Genomic DNA, 16,006 nt, shown 5'->3' with positions numbered 1-16,006 from the left:
GATCTATCTGGTTCTGTGTGGTGTGGTCCGGTAAGATACATGTAGCTTTGTGTATACGTTTGTGTGGAAATGTTGTGCCACCTATAACCAATTTGTTGAATGCACATAGATTCGCAAATCATTCCCCATTCTCGTTCCTTTCTCCCAGTCAGTCCAGGTCGTCGCATGATATCTTCATATCCGTTGTTGTCCATTCCGACTTTGGCGTTTGGATCTCCCACCAGGATGGTGAGGTCGTTTCTTGGGCAATTCGCTATGATTGACTGCGGCCTCTCATAGAATTGATCTTTATTGTTGTCGTTGCTATCGTCGGTGGGTGCATAACATTGGATAACACTCATTGTAATTCCCTCCTTCTTTGTTTTGAATGATGCTTTGATGATTCTGGATCCGTGAGATTCCTATCCTACAAGTGCATTTTGTGCTTCTTTGGACAGTATTAGAGCAACTACCTGAGTGTGTGGAGCATTTTCCTCTTCGTAATCGGAGCATAGCAGCATCTCTCCGATATCTATCCTTTACCGTCCAGCTTGGTCCAATGGGTTTCGCTGATTCCCAGTACTGTCAATTTGTATCTCCTCATTTCCGTTGCTATTTGACTGGTCTTCTCGGTCCCCCACATTGTCCGAACGTTCCATTAACCTATAAAAAATTTTTCTCTGGTTGCTAGAAGTGGCATCGTCCTCGTGACTTCCGAAGGAACTCGGATTTCATCATGAAGCGTCATAACTCTTCTAAATGAAGACCTTCCAACTCCCAAATCAGAGTTTAAATGTTTTGAATTATTTTTTTCCGGTTAGCGTTTTTTTAGCGAGTTAGTTTTCTACGGGATGGGGCGCTAACTCTATGCCAAACTCTCCTTCTTAACCCGGGCTTGAGACCGCAGCAACTACAGAAGAGGTACAGGTGGAGATGATTAATCAAATTAGATGAACACTTGTCAATAAATAATGATAAAATTAGTAAATAACTTTATATTCGCAAATTGTAGGCGAAGCGGTGAATGTCATCGTTCGTCAAAATGGATTTCCTTCACTACCATATAGTTTCTATTGGAACTCATTAAATTAGGGTCAAATATTAAAGACATGGTACATCAATGTAGGTAGTAGTGAACTAAATAAATTGTTGAGTTGGCAATTAAAAATTAGCAATCGTAACATACTCTATGTCCTAGTTATCTCAGCCGATCAAGAATTTCAATCATTTCGTTGTTGACAATCTAGCCTGAATTTCGATCAGCCTTTGTTGGTATATGAGTATAGTGTGTGGGTTGCCTAGAAATAACCATTTTTTCTATAGATTTTATACAATAGATGGAATCCAGGAACAATAATAATAATAATAATCAAACTCAGGCTTTCAGGAACGATAAAGAATAAATACATTTATCCTACTGTTATCGATTTCAAGCCATGGGTGCTTTAACCATAAATTAATTAATTGATTAATTAGAATTTTAATCCCAACTAGAGCATTTTCACACTCAAAAAGTTTAATCTAACAGGTAATTCAATAGGCTACCTTTTAATAGATCATAACCAATAAGTTGGTTTAAGGTGTGAATTATTAGAAAAATGATTGAATTGTCATGATTATTATTAGTATTATACGTGTAGGATTTTTTGTCTATATCTGGCCGATTTATGTCCTTAAACGTTTCATTAACGATATGTTGATTAAAGTAGATTGTTTCGATAACCTTGTAGAAAAAAATAAAACAAATAGGGTATTATTGACGACCACTGTTCATAAGAATCAATTATTGTTATAGCATTAAGCTAATGTGGATATATTCAAGGGTTCGCTTGACAAAAGATTAAGCAAAGGTGTAAATAGGAAGTTTCATGAGAAAAATCCTTGTTTATCATTCACTAGTCGACTAATTGCGATTTCTAAAACAAATATTAAGTGACCTGATTTTATCATCTCTATGTGCATCTACCGTTTCAGTTCTTTTTCTCGAGAAGGGTGCAGCGAACGTACTGATATGCAACTCAGTCAATGATTTATCGAGCTTATCCTTTCTTGATTTGGAAATGGAAATAATTAGCTCATTGATTAGCTGGACTTTATAAAACGTCTCTAGTATATTACGTAGAAGCAGAACATTTGATATTACTTATCATATCCGATAATATCTGCTAAAAATAGTTAATACTCGTTATCTCTAGTTAATGAAGATGATGTCAATTCAAGCTAAAAACCCTACACATCATATTTAATAGGCGTTTGTAGTACTTTTTGTATACTACGAAAGGTTTGTGAGATAATCTTGAAATTTTTTATCCTTGTACCTCATTCTTTTTATGTATCTTCCCTGCTGAGTTTAGATATGGACTTGGTTAGTTCACATGCTTCTTAATTTAATACTGTATAACTTTCATTGATTGGTTTTTCTAAGTTGTTATCTACTTCGAATGCTGTAATATTTGGTTATTTTCTAGAATTATCTTTATACTATGTAGCATAGTTATCATTTCTTTTATTGTAGATGCGTAATTTACGTCATTCTTAGCAATACGAGACGAAATTCTTGAAGTGGTTTGATTTTGTTTATCATGTCTTCATTCAGCCGCTATTTTACCAACTATATAATGACCTCGATGATCAGAATTTATTCACTGCTTTTTGGAAACAACCAGCCCTTCTTGGTTTTAATATTGTTAGTTCAATTAGAAACAAGAAACGCTTAAGTACAAAATACTGAATTTTCAGTATTCGCCTTATTGTTTCAGGTATCTTTGTAGCTTAGTGATCGATACACTACCCAGTTTATAGGTTCATAATTATTTATAAAAACGCCCTCGAAAGCTTTAGTCATCATTAAGATTTTTACTTTTAAACAATTTTACTAATCTCTGATAACAACTCATTTCCTGAAAATTCCGTCTTAATATTTTGAACCAACTACCATTATTGGCTTGTGTGTAGCTGAAAAGAAACCACGAAATACAATGAATTTATCGTATTTTGCAAATATCATTGTTTTCGCTTCGTTTAAACATTCTATGTATCTAAACCTTTAGTCTGTTAATTAGTGTTCTCGATAAGATTACGTACATTTATCACATGAATTTAGTTAAGAAGCTAACGCAATTGGTGACAGTATTGATTTTTAGTTGCATCTGATTTGTAAATCACAACAATATGAGTAAAGATAACAAAAAGACCATCATTGTTCTTACTAACTACCTCTTAATACAATTAAACTTCTTAGCTTGATAGGTTGTTAAAGTAAACTAAATGAATGCTAATGGTTAGACAGTACAGCCATTCCTCTTTCAGATCTAAATCAAGATATGAATTTGTGGATAAAAAAAAGAATATGAAGACAAATATTGAAATCATTTCAAACAGTATGTTAAATATTACCCAACATTTTATGATTTTCTCTATGACTTTTACTAATTAATTTGTTTATTCTAGTTGGCGTCTTTTTAGAAAGATTTTTTTCGAAGGAATGAGGTTGTCGACCCCATGCCCAACCCTCCTTCTTTACCCGGGCTTGGAATGGGCAGTAACTCTAGAAAAGCTACAGGCGGAGAGAGAACAAACCAGCTTCCAGATGAATAGGAAATTAGGAAAATACGTTGAAGGTGGATAGGACATACATTAAGGAAATCACCATACTGCATCACGAGGCAAGCCCTAACTTGGAATCTTGAAGGGAAACGGAAAAGAGGAAGGCCAAAGAACACATTATGTCGAGAAATAGAAGCAGATATAAAAATGACGAATAACCACTATAAAGAACTGGAGAGGATTGCTCAGGACAGGGTTGGATGGAGACTGATGGTGGGTAGTATATACTCCTCTTCGATGGGTAACAGGCGTAAGTCAGGAATTCTTATTAAGTGATCTCTACAACTTGAAATAATTTGGTATTGAAGAAAAAAGTATTTTCTTTACTGGAAATCACTGCTTACATCATTAAGTTCGAATATCACCAAGTGACCGACAGTTTTTTAGTTTTTTTTTAAGTTTTTTTTTCACACCATTAAAAAAGTTTCTTCATCCCATTTTCCAAAATTTTTCATCTCGTTTCGTCCAATTAAATGGCTAGTTTTAAATTCTTTCTAATTGGTTAGATATGTCTTGAAATTGTTATAAAATGTCAGTACTTGTCGACAAACTACATTTCAATCATCATTATGGAGGAGGGTAACGTGCCATATCCAAGCGCTGTTGTTACTCACGTTGTCACAGAAACGGAGAACGTATTTTTGACTACATTGTTTCTCGTTGCATTCCAATCAGTTGAAGCGTTAAAGTCCGCTATCAGAACTTATGAAAGATCTACGTACTGTCATTATGTGGTGAGAGATTCTCATTTGGACAGAGATCAGAACTCGTATATGAAATTTGTATGTTGGAGAAATGACCGTAGAAGATCTAGCGGTTCGTCACAGCGGATTAGACGAAGGAGGTAATTTGATTAGTGTTATTACATTTTTTTAACGAAGGACTTCCATGAACACTCAGTGTCCAGCCTTCATCTTTTGTAAGTTGATAGAAGGTTACTGGACTGTTGTACGTGGGAATGTGCGTCACAACCAATGGAACGTTGCTTTGCAAGGACAAAAAACCCAAGTAGCTGACCGTAACCACTTGTCACAAATTGGCTTTACGTTAACATCAGTATTACTGTGTGTGCAGTAAGCCAATATGTGACGACATGGCATTCCGTTTTCAATAAAAAAAGTACACGAGCAGCGGATGGTATTGCGGTCTACAGTGTAAGTGCCTGTTGCGTCCATAGCCGTGAACAAATCGACAGACATTACAAACTCTATTATCGGAGTGCGCAGGTGTCGCTTCAGTAAGTGACATGCAGCTGGTGTCAGTTGTTTCTGAAGTCTACGTATCTGTGACTCCCGACCAATATTGGCTTTCATCCGACAGTCCGATGTATATTTCTGTAGTCTTGCTTCCATCCAATATCCAGTGCGAAGTAGCACACTGAATATAGACCTCACCACAGGTGTTTTTCGATTCAGCTTATGCATCTTCAAAATTCGATGAGTTGTCTCAACGAAGTTGGCATTATTTTGTTGAAGTAGCGTCGCAGCTGGTTGAAAAGCAGTAGACCATTTTTGTTTTTTTGGTAGTAAGTGGTCTCTCACATACCGGGAAGACGTTTCGTCGGATATTTCGATCAACGATAATAAATTGTTAAAACTACAAGATAATGTTATGTAGCTTTCGATTTACCTTTCAACCGTTCGAGTGAACATCAAGCGAAAAACCAGTCGTATCACTTCTGATCGTACCCTCTACAATGACGGTTAATGGGTTGATGTTAATGAACGAAACACTTACCCTTTTTATAACATTGCGAATAAGGTGTACACGACAAGAAATGTGGTGAGTATTTGGATGGCAGCAGCTATTGCAGATGAATCATCTGTTACAATGCCTACCACCTATCGATTGTTGGTTAGCCGTTGGAAGAACGACAGGAATCGAGAAATCCAAGTCAGTGTTTCGCGACTTATAAATGCAATACAAACGGGTATTGCCTTAAAATTCATATCAAGGGCTACTATGTGATATAAATATATGTTCTCGTTATTTGACTTGTACGTCCCGTCGAAACCAATGACATCAAAGAAACGAGCTGCCAAATTCATTTGATCAGCAGTCGTGAAGAAAAAATACGACAGACAATTCGTATTCGCAAAGTCCACCCAAAGATGTTATGTGAGCTTTTAATTTAGCGTAATCACCTATCATTTACGTTATAAATTGGCAAATTGCTTACCAGGAAGGTTGGCGTGTGAGAACACTTTGTACCGCATATTAAATATATCTTGATGATTCAAACGTTTTCCATAAGAATGGTAAGCAAAATGCTTAATGTCGAATGTTGCGGTACCAGGTATCAGGAGTGGTCGCACAGTTTCAAACTCTGCCTCCGTTAACCTGCGCACCCAAGAATTACCGTCGTACCTCAGGGAATTGCACTCGTGATTGTGACGCACATTCCCACGTACAACAGTCCAGTAACCTTCTATCAACTTACAAACGATGAAGGCTGGACACTGAGTGTTCATGGAAGCCCTTCGTTAAAAAAATGTAATAACACTAATCAAATTACCTCCTTCGTCTAATCCGCTGTGACGAACCGCTAGATCTTCTACGGTCATTTCTCCAACATACAAATTTCATATACGAGTTCTGATCTCTGTCCAAATGAGAATCTCTCACCACATAATGACAGTACGTAGATCTTTCATAAGTTCTGATAGCGGACTTTAACGCTTCAACTGATTGGAATGCAACGAGAAACAATGTAGTCAAAAATACGTTCTCCGTTTCTGTGACAACGTGAGTAACAACAGCGCTTGGATATGGCACGTTACCCTCCTCCATAATGATGATTGAAATGTAGTTTGTCGACAAGTACTGACATTTTATAACAATTTTAAGACATAACTAACCAAAATATTGGAAAATCGGATGATAAAACTTCTTGAATGGGGTGAAAAATAAATTTGTTAAAAAAATAATACAAAAATAGCCCATCGCTTAATGATATTCATGAAGTTCATATATTGATTATTATAACTTGATATTTCTGATTTCTATTCAGAAAGTGCATGGTTTAATTCAACTTGTACATATTCACATTCAAATAAAAAAAATTTTTTAAATATCTGATGACTATTCATTTAACTAGAAAAAAAACTGTCGAAACAAAAACTTAGTCAATATACAAATAATTATTACTAGGAATTTTTATTTTCTAATGATGAGTGAAAAAATCTAAATAAAATTGTATAGGTTGTTTGAATCTTCCTATTGATATTTAGGACTGCAAATGATCAGTCTTTTATTGACATATGTGTATTCTGTGCTGATCACCTCGATATTACCTTCAGTTATAAACATTATAAGCTAAGATGAATAAGCCAATGACAACTTGGATTCATTAATAAAGTGGATAATAGGATGTTGTTTGAAGCGAACAGTACTAGGTTCCAGTCCCAGAGGAATCTTAAATGAGACAAAACATACTTCTTAGATTACACTGCTAACCACCTTCCATCTCGTATAATAAAACAATTTTGGTAGTACTAGTATAGGAGTTGCGGAGATTATAAAGTTTTTGATTGAGATCATAAACCGATTGATGCTAGACCACCGCTGGAAACCTGAAAGCACTGGACGGCCGTTTCGTCCTATTGTGGGACTCCTCATCAGTGTGCACCCACGATCCCGCACCCTGTGGGATTCGAACCCAGGGCCTTCGGCCTCGTGAGCGAACGCTTAACCTACTGGACCACAGCCGGCATCCAATGGTGATAGTGTCTAACGTCAACCAATCCACGAAGTTGCACGACCATTTTCCATTGTACTGAGGTAGATACCTGTCTCTACCCGACATGGATTAGCTCCACTGGTCACGGCTTCTCACTAGAACTCCGAGAATTCCCTCACTAGTGTGCACATGTTGATTACTAGTATAGGGGTTGTGGAGATTATCAAGTTTTTGATAGAGATTATAATAATTATTACAATTATAATTATAATTATAATTATTATTATTATATTTCACTACTTAATTCATGATGATTCTTGATGAAGTTACCACATGTAGGCAGAAAATTCTTGTAAATTCTAGTTTACCATTACTTTGATAAAGCTATCATCATTGAATAGCGTAACATCAATAAATAACAATTCGTTTTGTCACTCATTTGAAAATGTGAATTTTAAATAATAATGAGTATTTGACTATTTGTTGATTCACTTTTATTGTTATGAAATTAACTCAGAATCGACTATTCGCAGATAGCTGGAAATATTAATCACTTAAGTTTATAGATAACTTTCTTACCATTTACAAAAATTCGTCACAGTTTGGTTAATGATAATCGAGAATTAAAGTATAGTGTCGATATTATGAATTACGCTGTTGGCAGTTAAATCCATTTTTAAGTAGAGTGAAGGCCTTTTTATAAAATGACACAATTTTATTTTGAAAACACAAACACATTGTCTCTTTAAGTACTATATGGAAATGGACTATAAAAAATAATGTTTTCCCTAAATAAAGATTTCGTAAGCATAAGTTCCCGTCAAGAGCTGATATCAATTGTAAATTAATTGGAAACCAGAGCACACAAGATAGCTATTTCATCCCCGTTTGCAACTAGTCAGCAGTGATCACTAAAGACCTGAAACAAATGACTCTCCAGCTGATATCAACTCATGTGGAAAATCATCTTCATATCTCTTCATTGCACTAATTAACTATACACTGAACATTTTTTTAATGTAAACATTTAAACCAATTAATATGAGTATAGATACAATAGAAGCATTTTAATTCATCAGTTTATTAACGTTAACACAATCATGTCGGCTAACATAGTATTCATAGTTGTCCATATAAGAAGTGAATATGTGATAACAGCATTCATATATGGAGGAAGAAAAATCATGAAGAACCAGATATAAAACAGAGGTCAACTTTGCTTAACCTTAGATTAAACGATAATACTATTAATAAGAATAAAAGTACAGATCAAACAATTAGTTATACTCACCTTGATTTACCATCAGTTGGATTTAAGTCAAATGAGAAAGTGGTGGGAGGGGAAATGGGCCGAACATATGGTTTTGAATTCATATGCTATATTAGGAATAAAATGTGGTCGGTTACAAAGTTTGTAAATAACAGCTTAGTAATGAATACAATACTCTCAAACCATACTGAACATAGCTGCTGACCCGTCACATTCAGTTGATAACGACACACAAATCACTAGTTCACTGTAACAGAAAATGAAACAAACTCATATCTAAATTCCAATCGTTTATATTATTACAAACAGAATTTTACATGTAACAAGATAAAATGTTTACAACAATGTGGACCGTGGGTATGAATAAGATTACACGAAGTGGTCATCAATGTTATGTTGTTTAGGTCCTCTTGTCTATCGAATAGTATCGATTAAATCTTTTATCAAAATATTAAACTAGGCAATTGTGATATACTGTTTAGTGTTATATTGTTATGAGTAAAGAATTGATATTCTCGTAAAGTTACAACATTCACAGCCCCAAAATCTAGGACTGTCTACCAATCAATCTTATTAATCGTGTAACAAAAATAATGAAAATCTTTATATGGTTACTTAGTTTCATTTATTAACTTGTTAACTGTATTTTTCACGAATTTGACATCAGTTTATTACTTTTAGACTTGAACTTAAATCGACTTATTTATTAGTCGAAAAGAGATTGTGTTTTGGTGATATTGAAATGTTTCATTTAGATTTAAGTTAATGAAGAACATTAAGTTTGGTAAATTATCTTAAAACTCTTAATAATAAATTCTCTTCAAGTTTTACAGTTCGGTTTACCAATAAAATTTGAAGTAAATTGTTCCTTTAAATTTAGGATATAAACTTAAAATTTGGAAAAACTATAATCAATGTTATTGCGTAATAATACAAGAACTGAAAGTTGGTTTATTTAAAACAGCCACTTATTTTTATATTTTTTAATTAACTTAATGCTATGGAGTAATTCAGATTGTTCAATGTGATAAAATCTCTTCTTTCCACCCAAATAAACATTCTGTGGTGAGAATGAATAAAGGTTCAGTTAAAACTACAAACTATTAGGTCTTAACTCACTGAGAAAAAATGTTTTTTACGAAGGATATCAACCACTCATTTCAAATAATCTGTCGTGCTAATATTATCTTACAAAAAGCTATTAGGCTTCGAATCTTTCAAACGAATTTGAAGTAAATTCAGTCTCTTTCCTTACCTCAGGTAGCATCAGTCCAATTAAGTCAATAGTCATCTCTATTACAAGGTAATTCACAACGTCTAGTCTAATTATCCTCTTCGCCTCCACATTTCTTTAAACTCAAATTTATCTGATTAAATAAATTTTATCTTCATATACTCATCATCAACTGACTACTTCTCGTTTAATTTGTATCGTCTCATGAATTACGTAACCTCTTGCCGAACGTTTAGTATGGTTATTACATTTATTATTATTACTATTATTTTCTCATCCTACTTCACATATATGTATTTCGACTTGTTTGAAAATTTTGGTTGAATTGTAATTTAATTTACATATCTTTAAAATACTGGTCATTTCAAACTTTAGGAACACTAGTATATTCATTTCACTTGTACTGGTTATTTGGATTTTCCCTCTAATGTTATGGACTACAATTGATTAGTCTCTTTTAGCGTGTGTATCCTGTGTGGATTGTGTCGATATTCCTATTCATATTAAGGATAGTGAGATAGTGGACAACAGTGAACTCGTGAAAGCGCATTTCTCCTCATCTGTTACTTGTGAGATGGATATGCCTTTATCCCAGTGTTGGTGTCTACATCGGGGCTAGAACCCAATGCCTTTCGCTTCAAACAACCAATAAAATGAATTAAAATTTACTCCTTTGCATAAGCCATTGACCATTTTGGGCTTGGCAACTTAGTGAAAAACCTATTAGGTGTTTGGAGCAAACCGTACTGGCTTCGAGTCCTGGTATGAACATCGGTACAGGGATCCAGGTACATCCAGCTGACTAGTCTTAAATAGCATGAATTGCACATCTTGGATCTCACTACTAGCCACTAACCAACTCTGATAAAAAAAATTTGACCCACAGTCTTAAATTTACATTATATATACTAGAATGTTTTGTGGGAGAGGATAAACCAGCTTCTAGTTGAAGAGGAAATTAGGAAAAGACGTTGGATGTGGATGGGACATACATAGAGGGAATCACCAGACTGCATCACGAGGCAAGCGCGAACCTGGGGGAAGGCCAAAGAACACACTGTGCTGAGAATTGGAAGCAGGCATGAAAAGGATGAATAGCAAATGTAAAGAACTGGAAAGGCCTGTTCAAGACAGGGTTGAATGAAGAGTGTTGGTGGGCGGCCTGTGCTCCTTGTTGAGGGGTAACAGGCGTAAATGAAAATATGTGTTTACCTCAAAATATGAGTATCTCTTTAATCATAAAATGGTAGGTATATATTAGGTGAAATACATTATAGGAAGATTGAATTTTTAGTTCTCATAATATCACATGATTGTTAACACATGGAAACTAAAAATTGATGATAGTTTCAGTGACCTGATTAATAAATTAAGTGTTAAGGTTAATTAACAAAACTTAATGTAAAATGATTGTAAGTCAACTTACATGAGAGTAAATAGTGAAAAAATTTGTTAACTGATTGTAGCTCATTGATAACTGATGAAATGAGTCATTTGATAAAATGTACAGATTAATCAAATATAACAGGTTATAGCATATTTAGAGTGGATTATTTGTGGTTTTAATCAAACTGAATGGATGTCCAAAATGCATTGATGAAACATTGTAGCCTAGTTTGTAACTTAGGAATTCCTGGGTTTTTTTTTAAATTTCAGTCAACTACCGTCTAATATCCTTGGTATTGTTTACTTGTATTTTGCCATTGTTGTTCAGGATTACAGTTGATCAGTCTCTTATTGGTATATGTGCATTCTGTGCGGATTGACTCGATATTGTCTGAATTTACAAGTTCTATAACCAAAGATGAATCGTGGTTAGCAGTGGAATCCAGGACACGCGTTTCGTCCAACTTGGCACTCTTCAGCTGGATGTACCTTCACCTCAGAGTTGATGTTCATCTAATATCATTGTGACTTGATTAAATTCATAAGACATGGCTTCCTACAAAAACCTCGCAAAAAAACAATCTGGAAACTAATTACTAGTGACATAAAATTATTATTCCACCAGGTGGCCTAGTTCTGTCAAGTTTTAAATTCTTTCACTGACCTATATTAGTTGAGATGAAAATCACTATTAAACTAACTTAATAAATCAATGTCTAAACTGGTATTGTTCAGATTTGCTTGGCTCAGTTATTTATTAATATAGTATAAATGGCAAAATATTTCCATGCAGTACAGTACTCCTGTGTCAATGCGTTTCACTGAAGTTTTAAGACAAGAATAATTTAACAGTATGAAGATGCCACAAGTATTTGTAGTTTGACAACACTTTAACCAATAACACCTTCTATAATCAGAAGTCAGAGGCGAGGAGGTTCGAAGATATATTTGATAGGTCATCAATATATCGAAAAGTGACTGATCTAAACTGGCTAGCGGTTGCAGGAGAAGTTGAGTACGGCACCTTCAGCTAGGTGAGTCCATTAAAACTAATGTGGTCAGCATCTAATGTCGAAGACTTACAGAGCTATTTATTTTGAGGATTTATTTACCACTACAAGTAATATGATATATTACATATAATATTCTGTTAATAGTAATTAGACATTATATGGAGGTTTAATTTTGAGTTGACTCTTGTTTATTTCTATAATTCCCCGGTTATGACTGATTATTAATCGAATTAAAATCTTAATTTAATATAACTTTCAGGTAATAAGTTTACATCATACTTCTGTTTTCAGTGTCAACCAACATAATTCGATCAAGTTATATATTCTAATTATAAAATGTAGGGTTCAGAAATCTCATGTAGTATAGTATAGTACATTATTCTAAATAATTAAGATCACTCCCTCATTCAGTAATTAGATTGATTCATCATGATTAATACTAGTGACGGAAAACATGAATTTAATTATCATTTATTTAATGAACCATTCATTCATCCTTTGAAATTCAGAAGAAAAACATCGATCAAACTGTATACTAAGTTCATTTTCATGGACAACACATCCTCTATTTTAATTAGAAGAATCCTAGTCCTCAAAAAAGAAAAAAAACAGTCCATCTAAACGATCTAAATATATAGTTCTTGCGTCTGTATCTAAAGCCCTTCGCTTCGATTCCGAAAATTGGTGTGAGCATTCACTGCCGTGCGATTCTTTACAGTGACATCATACCTGTTTGGTGCTCATATCAAATTATTTTCAAAACGAAAAGTTTTGGACTCGTATATAAACTAAACATTGAATAGATGATGTATCTATAGTTTGAATTGATGGATAAGACGACGGATAATCTTATTAAGGATTGATAATATCAAATAACAGTGACAAATTGTCACATTTTGAAAGAGCTGTTGTAATTCATTTCCACATCGTCAAATTCTTGTATACAAAGATTTATGCTTAAAATGGTGTTGTTAACATTCTCAATTTTTTCTATCATTCACCTATTTCACCAATACTGCAATCTGCATGTTTTACTTAAGTTACCTTAATTCATCTTTCTTTTGTTTAGTTGTGATTTTAAATTCATTATGTTGTTGATAATTACAATTACTATATTAATAATTATTCAATAATAATTTTTACACAAAACTATTTACAGCCAGGATTTAACACATAACTTAATTTATCTGAGGATAGAATGATTGAAGGCAAAAATGTGACCTTTCAAAGTCTATTTTTAAGAGTACTTTTTGTCTAAAATGTATCAAGGTTATCTGGTTGTTAGCATTTATTTACTTTGTTCACTTATATAGGCCTTCTTTCAACGTGTTTTCTTGAAATTATAGGTCATTGCTATTTATAGATGAATATAGTTCTTCTTAAAAGCATGACCTGTTTCATCACAACCGATCCAGTAAGATCAAATTTAGTTGTCCCTTCTTAGAATACAAGTTTTTCAGTTGAATGTATAGGTTCCATCTTGTTTTATATTGAATTAGTTAATTTCATGGAAAATAACTTTATTTGTATACAAACTGAAGGAGATGATTTCATAGATTTAAAACACTGTGTTTGATTATATTTATTCGCATTCTTAAAAATTGTGTTAATCTAGTTTTAATCCCAATAAACATTTAGTGTGATGAATAAACGTAAATAAACAATATATTTGGTAAGTAACAAATCATTGTATTTCTCCATTGATTATTCATTGAATAGTGATCAATCTTTAGTTTATCAAGTTAGTTAGTATTAATTTTTCACAAAACATTTGATCGAATTGTAATTGTACTATTATTTCTCTCACTCTATCTGACCTATATTTATTCTGATCATGGATCTTCAACTTCACTTAACATATATGCAGATTCAAGTTAACATTCTATATGAGTCATATCAACATTAACAATTTTATTGTATTTTGTTTGACAATCCTAAATTCACATGCTTTAAATGATGTATTTTGCCCCTAACCTGACCATTTTTCGGATTATTAATTTGGATATATAATTGTAGAACCTGAAGAGAATTTATCGAATAGAATATTCTTCGTTCAAATATTAGTCTTTTAATGTGATAGAGATCTTTAAACGATTAAAATGTTGTGAAAAACTCATTGGGTTGAAGGTGCTCAACGAATTCCTGCTGTATGCATTTGTTTAGTAAACTGACTGTTTTTCAACGTTGATCAGTATCACCAAACTTAGAATAATTTTATTTGATACACAGATTATCATCCAGGTTACAGGGTTTAATACTAATACTTAATTTGGATTTTTGTACCTAAATATTATCGAAAGTCTTACGTTCAAATACTAATTGGACTTTTTATATTTAGTTATAACACACGTCTTTGGTAGATTTATGCATGATCCCACTACAAAAGTACATATCAATATAATGAAAGGACATGCTAATTAGGTTTAAAAAATCGATATGATCTATTGAGTTATATTTAAAGGAAATAATGTGGTCTCATATTGATAATGACAGTATTATGTGGAGATTGATGGCTGACCTTAAATAATGCCCATGAAGTTCTGGTGACAAAACGTTTACATGGATTTTGGTTGTGTTGAACATGAGATAGTAATCAGTAGTGATAATAAATAATGATCGTACAATAGGGCGAACTGACCGAAGTTCGAAATGTGAAACTTTAAATCCCAACTTAATGGTTTAAATGTATTAGACTCACTGTAAGGCTACCCCCCCGGTCGAATCGTAGGTGTGCATTTCTGTCATCAATATCCAATAAATTAGTTTAGTGAAGAAAAGGATACGAAACTATATCATATGATTATTGAGTTAAAAAATAGACAACAGAATTAATTACACCATTTTTATGTATAATATAATAATCATGTATCAGTTAAGGAAATGATAAAATGCTGGAAGGGAAAAGTTATAGCTAAATCAGAAGTCAGGACAAAATAGATACCTGTTACGTAATAGGTGCAACATTCAAAGTTAGATCTCTCTATACATATAAATCAGACGGGCTTGAAAATGTGAGTTATTGATCATTCAATTTATCTTCTTAATAGTATAATTGTTTCAGCTGAAATTTGAAATTGCTTAGTCTGCCCTGTATATGCAGTTATGAACACTCGTTGATGTTCTCGTTTTTGTTGATATGAATACTTGTTGAACACTTATACAACTGATAACATTTAAAGTTTGAATTTACTCAATTCTGTTCTCTGAGTAGCTGTGATTTCATTTGTTTAATTGTAATCGTTATACTGAAGAGCTTGGATGGAGAGACAGTGTAAATAAGTACAAAACTTCATATTAAGGAACATTTATTACTCGGTGATTGTATAGTAATCTATTGGAGGATTATTCAGTTGTATTTAGATATTTTGATCAGTACAGTTGTTCCAGTTACAATTCTTCTTCACGTTTTTACTATGAACTAAGTAAATTACAGTTTTATCAAAAAAGTCAATATTCTACCGATCATGAACAGACAAAGACCTTGGTCTTGACAGTTGAAGTGTTTTAAACTAAGACGAAACAGCTATCCAACACCTCCTGAGTTCCTTTGATTATCCAGCTTTTATCAGTTTGTGATGAAAACAACATAAATTCCATAAAATACCATAATAAACAAATCACGTCGTAAACAAACTAAAACACAGAAAGGTAAATTTGACGTCAACGATAAGAAAATAACAAGTAAACTTTATTGGCTAGAAAAATCAGACTGTTTAGTAGACAGGTCAAATGTTTACCTATAATAAAGAAGAAGGTTCGAATCGATTATCAATAAATTCATTGACGTTTAATTGAATAAAAAAATATATATATTAATTTGGGTGGCTTTGTAAAGATTT

Source organism: Schistosoma haematobium, chromosome 1 (assembly GCF_000699445.3).
Source record: "Schistosoma haematobium chromosome 1, whole genome shotgun sequence".
Classification (NCBI taxonomy): domain Eukaryota; kingdom Metazoa; phylum Platyhelminthes; class Trematoda; order Strigeidida; family Schistosomatidae; genus Schistosoma; species Schistosoma haematobium.
Note: the sequence above shows the minus strand (reverse complement) of the source record.